Source organism: Spodoptera frugiperda, chromosome 11 (genome assembly GCF_023101765.2).
Source record: "Spodoptera frugiperda isolate SF20-4 chromosome 11, AGI-APGP_CSIRO_Sfru_2.0, whole genome shotgun sequence".
NCBI lineage: Eukaryota > Metazoa > Arthropoda > Insecta > Lepidoptera > Noctuidae > Spodoptera > Spodoptera frugiperda.
Genome location: NC_064222.1, coordinates 9,766,934 through 9,779,416, shown reverse-complemented (window position 1 = coordinate 9,779,416; position 12,483 = coordinate 9,766,934).

Below are 12,483 nucleotides of genomic sequence, written 5' to 3'. Positions count from 1 at the left end.
TCTAAAATAAATTACATCTGTAGGTATATTTTCAATCAGTCAATTGAAGCGAAAAAGGCATAATTTTGTACATTGGTCATTGAATTGGTTCAGAAAATTCACAAATGTATATAGCTACGCAAATAAGGTAATTCTTTGATGTTTTTCGGGCGTAGAACAAAGAGAAGTATCCTTAGGATCGAGGAATGGACAGTAGGTAACATTAATAGTGACTGGTATTTCGAAAGTACCTGTTGTAGGTACCTATTTTGTGTCTCAACAACTTTGAGGTGAGGCTATTCTATTCTAGAATACTTTCTAGTACCTTGTTTTTACGTTTAGATACACTAATTATACGAGTAGCGTCTTCATAAGTGCGGAGTTTGAAAAGGTTACCTAACAATAGGTCCTATTTGACATAGGTACTTACTTCATCATCGTCATATTATCAGCTACGTTGACACCTGATGGTTAGCAATCGCCGCCGCCCATGGACACCCGAAACACCAGAGGCATTACAAGTGTGTTGCCGGCCTTTTGGGGGTTAGGAATTTAAGGGTTGTTGGGGAATCGGGGATTGGGAAGATTGGGATGGGGGTAATTGGGCCTCCAAGCGTTGTTTCACGTCAGTTTTTTATGAGGCCGTGGTATCACTCCGGTCAAGTCGGCCCATTCGTGCCGAAGCCTGACTCTCCCACACTTTATACTCGTTTAATATTACATGCTGTAGTAAATCCATAATTTTAATAAAATATCTGTGTAACTACTCCACTACGTCGCTCAGAGTGACCCCACGAACAAGTTTTAAAGACCCAATTAAAATAAAGCGGGACTTAATGTTCCTCAACTTTGTTATTGCTTCTGACAGACTTTATTGTTTAATAGATGGACAAATAAAAACTATATTCGTTTTATGATTCAGTTATACGTTTTATGTTATAGTTATAGTGTGTTTATGTTAGTAACCTCGTTTTAAAATGTTGTATAGTAGGTAAAAGCTTGAATCTCTTTAGGTATAGCATAGACACTGTGTAAAAATCTCTTTTTAAACATACGATTGGTATCATTAAACCAGAAAAATGATAACAGGAATCCTGAAGTCCAAATTATTGACGTTAATACTCGTAATACCTAGGTAGGTTAACCGCTCTAGGCACCCGATCAACGACGCAATAGATAAGTGTAGAGACCTTTTGCTCGTCAGTTTTACTCAATAGCCAACAAAACAATCTATGAGTAACATAGCAATATTAGCCATTGTTTTTTTATGGTATAAGCTGGTAAACGAGCAGACGGGTCACCTGATGGTAAGCAACCACCGCCGCCCATGGACACCCGAAACACCAGAGGCGTTACAAGTGCGTTGCCGGCCATTTGGGGGTTAGGAATTTAAGGGTTGTTGGGAAAACGGGGATTGGGAAGATTGTAATTGAATTTTAAATGAAACACGTACTAGTACATAGATAGCAAACAAGTTTCACATCACAATGCAACTCTAACAATAATTGCAAGCAAAATGAGTTCCTAGAACCGCACGAAGTAACCCAAGTTTTTGAGAGAGGGCATCCTTGCAAATTTAATATTGTCGAGCTGAATTATAGCTTTCCTTATTGGATGCAGGACTGCTGGCTGAATTAATAATGTCTGGATACGTAACTGAGGTGTTCTCGTGAGCTAGTCAATATTTTCTGATGTTAGTGGCGCGAGGGAGCCGTTATTTTGATTTATTGTTGTGATATATTTTAGGTTTTAGGTTATGTTTGGTTATTGTTTTAGTTTGGTTATGTTGAGGTTTTGGATAGGGGGAAGTGTTTTTTGGGATCATCTACATAATCTTTATTCTTGGTTTGTGGGTTGGAGATTGGAGATCTTGCTGCTACCTGGTCTCTATCAGGTCTTAAAAGATGGGTAAGGGCGATAACCCCGGATCTGCCGACTACCTAGCGGGTTTGGCCGATAGGGCTATACCGTCACCACACTTCACTAAGTCACTCATTCTGAAGTCAACAAGGAGTCAAAAATTGCCGATTTATTCTTTAACAAAACTTCTTTTACAGTAGTTAAATACCTAGATAATAGTAAAAAGTCTCAGCTAAAACACTCTCTTACTTTAATTCCAACTAAAATCTTTTATCACTCATACCAATAGCAGAGAGAACATAAAATTTCCACGACTCAGAGTGTAAGGCAGTAATCATACGGTTTACGGTGGCTGTAACCTTGGGCAGGTTGGGAGGTGAGCGAGAAGCCCTTTACTCTACGTGGCTACATGTTTGTGATGCGAATTCCCAAATTGATTACTCTGGTTTATCTCATTCTTATTTGGCAGTTGAATTAACTGAAGGGAGATTACAGTCAGGACTTAGGGAAGGTCACCTTGAATTGTGAGGCTTTGTCCTAGATCTGAGATGGTTCGTTGGAACGAAGGGGTCTTTTGCATTAAGTTTTTTTTTGATTTAGCAGTGTAAAGACATATAAAAAGTGGCTAGACAATAATTTTGTTGGTATATGCACGTTTTATTAATTAAAAAATTACTGGGCTTCGAAAATTTCTTAGTCCTATATATTCTAGACTCCATGCTACTGCATGGAGTGTGGAATTGTGCTCTGTATATGGCAATAGGCTCACCCCCTATTACATGGGACTTATACCACAAATGGTGAAAATGGGTATACAGTGGCATTACGTGCCGTAAGGTGCACCTCTGCCTACCCCTTCGGGGATAAAAAGCTTGACGATACATAATAATAATACATACACGCTTAAATTAAAGATTCAATACTTTAATCTATCAAGTTTCAGTCATATCACGGATGCCTTTCACGAATAAATTATCTCAAAGCATGGATTGCTAATCAACAGGATGATCAGAAAGACCTACGCACATCAAGTTACCTCTAACTGACAAATTCCTTTAACACAAAAACCTTACTGCAAAATTATAAGACCAAAAATCCATTAAATTAATTAAGACAGAACAGTGTAGTTTCATATGCTGCCCACCACAAACTGACAAATTCCTTTAACACAAAAACCTTACTGCAAAATTATAAGACCAAAAATCCATTAAATTAATTAAGACAGAACAGTGTAGTTTCATATGCTGGCTCCCATATTCTAGTTGGAAGGATATTCCACCATATATGGTGCGGTGTTGCGGTTCGGGTGCGGTGTAATTAGGAAGCACATGAGAAATTTTAGCCTTTGTTACAGCTTGAATTTATGCACTTATTCTGCAACGTGGTTAATGAAAAGTTGTGCTGTGTAGTTGCAATTATGAGACTTTTAAAATTCTGTGGAAGTATTTTTTTAAGTTACATAAGTAGGTAAACTCGACTACCTACCGGTAGGTAGGTTAAAGTAGGCTAAAACTAGCGTTTGAGACTTTAAATTAAAATAATTAGTATTTTTCATATCAAACGAATAATATATGGATGTATTTTTTTTTATGGAACTCGAGCAGACGTATCACCAGATGGTAAGCAATTGCCGCCGCCCATGGACACCCGAAACACAAGAGGCGTTACAAATCCGTTGCCAGCTTTTTGGGAGTTACAATTTAATGGTTATTGGGGAATCAGGGATTGTAATTGTAATTGGGCCTCCGGTAGTCTTACTTTCACAATGAAACACATTGCAAGCGTTGTTACACGTCTGTTTTCTGTGAGGCCATGGTATCACACCGGTTGAGCCGGTCCATTCATGCCAAAATATGGCTCTCTCACCATCTTCGTTTTTTTAGCCATGCTCCATCGTCCCACTGCAGGGCAAAGGCCTCCCTACCCTCCTTCCACTTGTCTCTTTGTAGAGCTTTTTATGGCCAATCCTTTTCATCCCGCCATCTCCTTCTGGGCCTGCCGCGACGTCTAATGACTTAAAGACGTCTTCTTACTATATTAAACAAAAATAAAATTGTACTCAACAGAAATACGAACACTCCTCCATACGAATTGACTACGAATGCGCAGTTCATGTAATATTCTACCGCATGGGAATAGAAAGTTGGGAATCCAATCGTACGCCGTCCGAGTCCGTGTAAATGTCCAGTACGCTGTCAATTATAGGAAAATGGCGGCCGATGTATAATCGTTAGCTCTGACGTTTTTTGCCCAAATGTTTAAGGCACTGTTTCACAATATCTGATTATAAATATATTGGCTAGATAACTGGCTCATATTTTGTCGCATTTGCTGTGGTACTTGTAGCGAGTTCGATTCCCGCACGCAAGAGAAAATTGTAGTATGAATGGTAGGTTACTTGTAAGATGAGTCGATTAAAACAGAGGTTTTTGTACAAAATATTTAAGTGTCAAAATTTCTGATTGTCTAGTACACAGTTACTTCATAGGGTTTATATACTAAAACATACAAGCAATCCTATTTAACCTTTTAAAAAACAGATAGCACTAATTAATTAATTACTTAATTTTATTTTTAATCACTATATAGTATAAAACAGTCGCTTTCTCTGTCTCTATGTTCATTTGCATGCTAAAATCTTTAAAACTACACAACGGATTTTGATGCGGTTTTTTTAATAGATAGAGTGATTCAAGAGGCAGCTTTGTATGTATAATACATGCATAATATATCACCATTGCACCCATACGAAGCTGGGGCGGGTCGCTAGTCTAAAATAAAACAATGTCTGCCGCTAGATGGCAGTGCGACACTCAGCTGTTTATAATTCTGCACCGCTCGTGATAATGAAGTGAGAAAACGAGTGAGCGCGATCCTCGCTCGACACCAGCTAATAGATGTACCGGTATTTATTGCACCTTATTTGAATAAAGCGCTTTTTCTAGCTATTTATTGTTTAAGCTTTTTTTGAGAGCTATGAGCCCATTACTAAATGTAAGGAAAATAGCATACTTGCTGTTTTGAAATCTGGAAGATCTAAATGCATAGTTTTTTTTCAAAATAACGACAGCTTTTGGTGTGATATTGTGAATTATGACGTCATAATAACAATAGTAAGTTTACCAAGAAAAGGCTTTGTTTTGAGATGGCAAAATCATCCAATGACTTCTCCCGCCTTGGGTGTGGCGAGAGAGAGTGTCAGACTCTTACTGACTATCAATAGCCATATACAGACCACCTAGTATAAGACTACCTCCGGAGCTGCGGACTACCTAGCAGGTTACCGGGGCCCTAGCTCGAAAAGTAACAGTAGGACTCTTGCCTCTGCGAGAGAGAGAGAGTCATTAGATGATTTTCTTCCATAAAAACATCTAGTATAAGTTTGAGCTGTTAGTACTTTCTGCTAAACAAAATCTCCCAGTAGCTTACATAACCAAAAAATTATCCACGATCTTCCCTACATAATGAAAAAGCACTTTAATCACCGACAATTTAATTATGGCAACACTAAATATCCCGTGCAGTAAGTGAAGCGCATGAAATATGTTCTAAATAAACGCTAGAGGGCGCCATTATCACGTCACTGAGATAAACTGGGAGTTAAATACTGTTCAGTAGCCTTAATATGAGTTTGTTTTATGTTTAAAGTAATCGAAACGAGAGTGCATTCGACGCCTTGATTTGCCGTATTGAATAAACCAACCGATCAGAGCGCCGAACGCGCTCATTACTCATACTAAGGGTATAGTATGAGTTTGTTTTACGTTTAAAATAATCGAAACGAGAGCGCGTTCGGCGCTCTGATTGGTCGGTTTGAATATTATTATATCAACCAATCAGAGGGCTTAGTACAAGTTTAATTTACGTTGAACGAAAACGAAGCTCTTATTTTGTTTTCGTTCGGCGCTCTGATTGGCCAGCGTGAAAGAACTAACCAATCAGAGCGCCGAACGCGCTCTCATTTCGATCTCGTTAAACGTAAAACCAAAGTCAAAGTCAAATTATGTATTCTAAATAAACTATATACTTAGGTACTTTTGAAACTTCAAATTCGTACTAAGCTCTCAAAGTACCGAACGCGCTCTCGTTTCGATTACTTTAATCGTAAAGCAAACTCATACTAAGGTTACAGATGTCCTTTACTCGTCCTAGAACTAATATTTTAGTGCTATGAATAAATTAAACGCAGGTTTGGAAGAACTAGTCTAGTTTGTTGTGAACTTGAAACGCTACAAGAGTTAAGTAAGGGTTTAAAGTTGATTTCGGAGTAAGAGGTTCGTGGTTTCGACTGTCTCATTGATTAAGTCTTTGACTGCCAATGGAAAACTGTTGAAGGCAAATCCTCCGCTAACGTCGGTCACCGGTGACCACCACGGCGTTCAATGTGTTAAATAGTTGCAAGCTGTAAAACTTCAATAACACCTTGCCCGACTTGGGTATCTAACCCAAACCTCTTTGCTCGGCTGTCACACTTGTGATCACTCAACTAACGGCAGTATATCTTTATATATATAATTCTTCTGTACGTGTGTATGTCACTGAACTCCTCTTAAACGACTAGACCGATTTTGATGAAACTTTTTGTGTATGTTCAAGAGGATCTGAGAATGGTTTAGATTCACAATTTTGTCCGCTGGACAAAGTTTTTTTGTTAATTTTTAATTTATTAGTAGTTGTTGATTTTGGAATGTTTTACATTGGATCCGACAGACGGCACTACCATCGCAGTGTCAAATATTAATGACGTTAGATATTGTCATACATAACATTTGAATAATAATTTTCACCAAAAAGGTCCAGAATGTTTTAGCTTATTAAAATCTAATTAAAGACGTGTAGACAGGACAACGTCTGTCGGGTCCGCTAGTTTCTTATAATATTGTCTTGAAAAAATAATTTTGACAGCTGTCACGGGAATTCTTAATTTAAACATTTCCCGCCCTTAACTCTACCATAGATAAGATATGTGAGGCCTATATTTTTTCAACTCCGCCGATACTCTATGGTCCTTAATAAAAGGAGGCCGGTTGAGGAGGGTACCGAAAGGCTATTTATTTTAGATTATCAGATAAGGGTAGTGCTATTTGTTAGGGAATACATTATAGCTGTTGATACTTAGGTAGTCTAAAAATACAGAAGTGAGACGCCTGTTAAGTTAAGTTTGTTTTATGGTATAAGTCGACAACCGGTCGTACGGATCACCTGATGGCAAGGAGAAAATCGGAGAGTAGGACAACGTTTATAAAAATACATAAAAATGTTGTACAGAAATTATTAAAACGGGAAAAAAAACGAACAAGCATGCTTACGCATACGGATAAATAATCTTACTACTTAACAGAACGTAGTTTAGAACTGCACCTCACTAAAATTACATTGTAGTAGTCCTACTGCCCTCCGGAGTTGTGGACTACTCGAAGGGTAGGAGTAGGAACGGGGAGTTTTTTAGCCAATAAGAGACTCCTTCTTGCCTCGCCCATGGCTGGAGAAGACATTGGATGATTATTTTTGTTAATAGGTTTATCTGATTTGATTTTCCACACTTAAAAAAACAGTCTACAAATTCTAGATAACCCCACACATATGTTTCTATTCCATCTACACACACATACGTATACTTTGAACATATCCCCCTACAACAGCCCCACTCTTGACCCTGCCTACAACAACTCGATACGTTAAATTGACTCTCCAACGTATCCCTAACAAGGTGCTCCAAATATTCGGTTTCACAGAACGCTTCTTGTCGAGCTAACTCTAATATACACTATTGTTTTGTTTATTTAACATATAACATATATTATGGCATCAAGTTTTTTATCTGCTACATAGGAGAATATACATGTATGTAATGATAGTCGTCTTTAAAGTCATATTATATATCTCTTTCATTATAAGTGGTGGAGAGCCATGCTTTCGGCACGAATGGACCGGCTCGACCGGAGTAATACCACAGCCTCACAGAAAACCGTGAAACAACGTTTGCGTGAGTGAGGTTGGCGGAGGCCCAATTACCGACCTTACCAATCTTCCCAATCCCCAATTCCCCAACAACCCTTAAATTCCTAACCCTTAAAAGGCCAGCAACGCACTTGTAACGCCATAGCTGTTTCTGGTGTCCATGGGCGGCGGCGATTGCTTACTATCAGGTGGTTCTTCTGCTCGTTTATAGGTGTATACCATAAAAAAGTAGTAGACGGGGTGCTGTGTGCCAATTGTGCTTTGAATCATCTCAAACTTCATGCTGATACTCTGAATTTTCAAAAGCAAACCCAGTACCCACTTGACCTATAAAACAGTTGTTTTGTTCAGTAATTTCGATACTGTCCTGATGGCCAAAAATGGTGTCTAGCTCAACTGTTGAGATAGGGTTTTTCAGTTTCATTATAAGTCCATCCCCACTCTCAAAATATTATTTAACTAACTTCTGCTAGCGACTTCTCTCGTAGTCCCGTGATATAAATAGTAACCTAAATGTTATTCCAAACCATAATCTACCTCTGTTCCAAATATCACTCTGATCCTTTCAGTCGTTTGAAGATTAATCTAAACTACCTAATTAAGTAAACAATGCGTACTATAAACAAATATCTACTAAAATATATACGAATTATGACTAATCCTAACTTAGGAATAACCTTTTTTTTATGGAATAGGAGGCAAACGAGCAAATGAGTCACCTGATGGTAAGCGATCAGCGCCGCCCATGGACACCCGCAACACCAGAGGAGTCACAGGTGCGTTGCCGGCCTTTTAAAAAGGAATATGCTCTTTTCTTGAAGGTTTGAAGGTCGTATCGGTTCGGAAATACCGCCGACGACAGCTCATTCCACAGTTTTGCTGTGCGAGGCAGAAAGTTGCGCGAGAAGCGCACAGTTGTGGCCTGCCAACCATCTATATAACCTACCTACGGTCGGTCCTACAACGTAAGGTTTCAATGCACAGAACTTATACTTCTACAGTTTTATTATAATGTATAGAAGTCTACTTACATAATCAACAATATAGCGCACGAGGAAACCTCTTATGACTTAATGACTGAACGAAAAATGAGCGAAATAGGCCCAGTAGTTAAGCAAAAAAGTTTGCAAATACAGCATTATAACAGCCGCGCCGCTTGTCCGTAATATTCCTAGATAACCTAACTACACAACAGCTTTTTGGTGGTCAAGAAAAAAGCTGATCCCACAGAATATAATACTTGTTTAATTTCATTATTTATTTTGTTTGAATATTTTTCAGTTTTCGTTGAAATATTTAGTTGTATTATGCTTCTGTGGACGAGTACTACTTGGTACATTTAAATCTTATGAGTGATCTCCACATTGCATGTACTCGTATAGCAACTTTACTTCTATTCGTATCCCATTTCTTGTTTAATAGTAACCAACAAAATTCTCAACTTCAACATACCAACAGTGAAACCTTAAGCTCGAATACCAGAATAGCAGTTTGTACGGGCAATTTACCAAGGTTTTCGTTGGCCCTCTCAATTAATCGTAAAGATTGGGGCGGAGGCTCGAGCTCGAGTGGCTCGAGAAGGCTCGAGAGTGCTCGAGAGTGCTCGTGTTGGCCTGAACCTCTCATGACGTAAGGATAATCTGGTATTGCATCTTTAGTTTATAGGTTTGTGGTGAGAGGTTATAGAGAAATGAATTGGGTAATGGATGTGTATTTATTACGTAATGTTGTCTTAGGTCACGCGGTGGTAATTGCTTGATGAAAATCAAGGAAATTATGAAGACTTTGGAGTGTGAGCACATTACTAAATGTGAGGTAAAAAGCATTCTTGCTGTTTTGAAATGTGAAAGATCTAAGTATATACCTTTTTCAAATATCGATAGTGTTTTTTTTATGTTGTCCCACACTAGGATTTTCTCCTACGTGCGTTTACAAACATACAATTTTCACACCCAGGACCCGAAACAATATTGAGAATCACACCAAGAGTAAGGGAATTGAACCCGCTACAAGTTGCACGGTTGCCTAGCCCAGCTACCGCACCAACAGTTAAACTTTTGGTGTGATATTGTAAATTATGACGTCATAAGAACAACTTAACGTTTATCAAGAAAAGGCTTAAAAAAGCAAAAAATATTTGATTACAATTTCGATACTATCGACATAATAATATTCGAAATCTAACAACAAAATACATACACTATTCAAACAATATATTATGTATATCCTACCTCGTTAGCAACATTAACTAAGCCTTTACATAAATAAAGGATAGACAAGTTACTAGTTGTACCAAAAATCAATCAGAAGGCCGACTCTAATTGTACCTGCTAATTGGCAATCATTCCACGCCGCTTGGTAAGAGCAACTTAAAAAAAAATTGATTGAACATTTTCCCAATTCGATGTGATTAGCGCGGGCGAGTGGCGCAATCCTACTTTTTTAAAGTAGGTTTAAGGAATAATTTATCCTTATACATGATTTTTAGTTAGCTTTTTTCGGGTTTTCGAAAATTTCTCAGTGGTAGCACGGAGTCTGGAAATGTGCTCGGTATATGGCAATAGGCTCACCACCTATTACATGGGACTTACAACATAAAATTGCGAAACATTGGCATTATGTGCCATAATGTCTACCTCTGCCTACCCCTTCGGGGATTTATTAATCCTGCGCTATTGCGTGACGTTATAAAAAAAATGATTTTTAGTTAGATTCTGTTTTTAAAGAGATTGCTCGTAAGCTTATCGACTCTACACGTGATCAGAAGGCTGGCTATTTCTTCGGTCAGAAGATAAGCATTGCCATTCAACGTGGCAATGCGGCCAGTCTTCTGGGAACGTTCCCCAGTGACAGCGATGCGGACGAGTACTTTGACGCCTAATGGAGGGAATTTTTATTATTTTACTTTTCTTCATTCTTTGTGTGATACAAAAATGGTTGTTTCGGGTCTGGGTGTCATGTGTATGTGAACTTGTATGTTTGTAAATGCAACTACGACACAGGAGAAAATCCTAGCAACCTGAAAATCAAAGCCCTTATTCGACAGTAATTTTCACGACAATTTGACTATCATAAATAAACATATATCAAACAGAAAATCCTATGCAATACTGATATCTCTTGCTGCTAGTATTTTATTTATTATTAATTCCAACGGAATTCTGTATAAAATTGAAGTATATAATATATGCTATCCAATGTTATTAGATAAGGGAAACCATATCGTGACTCCAAGAAGCCTTACTGGAAGTATTTTTGCTACCAAATTCTGGAAATAAATGCGGATTTCTAATTAGGTATGTTGTGTGCTTAATTTAAAATGTAACTTTATATGTTCTTTCGACAAGGTTGTGCCCGTTGGATGATTTAAGAAAGAAAGTCATCATGAATTTTCCGCAAAGGACGTTGGTGGAAACTGAGGAGTCATAATAATATTATGGTATTTAAAACGTGTGTAAGACGTCCACTGTTGAACAAAGCTCCCTCCCTTAAAAGAGGGAGGGGCTTGCCATAATCCTCACGCTTGGCGAGTGGCTTGGGGATCGCAGTTATTTTAGGAAATGCTGCAACCACCAAGGATCGGGCCTCCTTGGTAGTTGGTCGCAGTTTGGTTTTAAATACCAAGATACCATAGAATAAAAAATACATTGCGTCTGGCGTGGATCCACGTTTCGGTACACGACTGGTTGAAAGGCATGACGTTAAGAAAACCTAACACACTAAGCAGTCACACTTGTAAGTAAGACAGAGTCAATTACCATTTCCCCTATCACCAAGACTATTTCTATTTATAACACCCTTAACAGAAAACCACCATAGAAAGCACCCATGGCGTCCAGTTAAAGGCCATTGACACACTGACCCCACACACCAAACATAAGCAACTCACTATAAATAATAACACAACATTTGTGTACATACCCTATAAGCATTTCTTACATAAAGCAGCGTAGAACATTCCTTCCCTTACATTCACCAAAAAACAAATGCAGATAACACAAGCAAAAATCAACTTTAACTGTAAATGAATAAGGATGTGCCAGTACGCAAAATGTATCTTGGTTACACGGACCGGTATGGATGGAGCAAAAATGTTCCAATTTCTGTAAACATACTGACTGAGGTTGGAGTTATCCCTTATAAATATATTAAAAAACAGGGGAATTATGAGTTTCTGAATTGAAAGGGCTGTCAGGTTAAGCGGTTAGGGCTCAATCATCGCTCGTCCGAAGGTTGTCGAACCCTGAAATTCAGTAATTCAGTAAACACGTTTTGTTTTAGCTTTCATGTTTCTGTAAATTGTTTGTTCTTTTTTTTGTGTAATTTGTTTTTATTTTCGTTGTTAGGTTTAAGTATTATCTGGCTGTTTTTGTGTAAAAATGGACGTAATGAATTTAAAAATGTAATGAAATGTTCGCCGGGTTATGTAAGGAGTAGGAGCAGTACATACAATACTAGTAGTAGTAGATATAACACTTCTTTAAGTTTTCAAAGAAGTACGTCATGAGAGGACGTCTGAGAAGGAGCTAATTAAAGAAAATTACTTATCACCAGTTCTTTAAACCTTAAAATAAAGACAGATAATCGCAAGAGGAACTCTCCAAATCCAACTCGTATATGACACATCAACAGCTTTGTAAACCTTAGAATAAAGACATAACATCGCAAGAGGACCCAAATCCA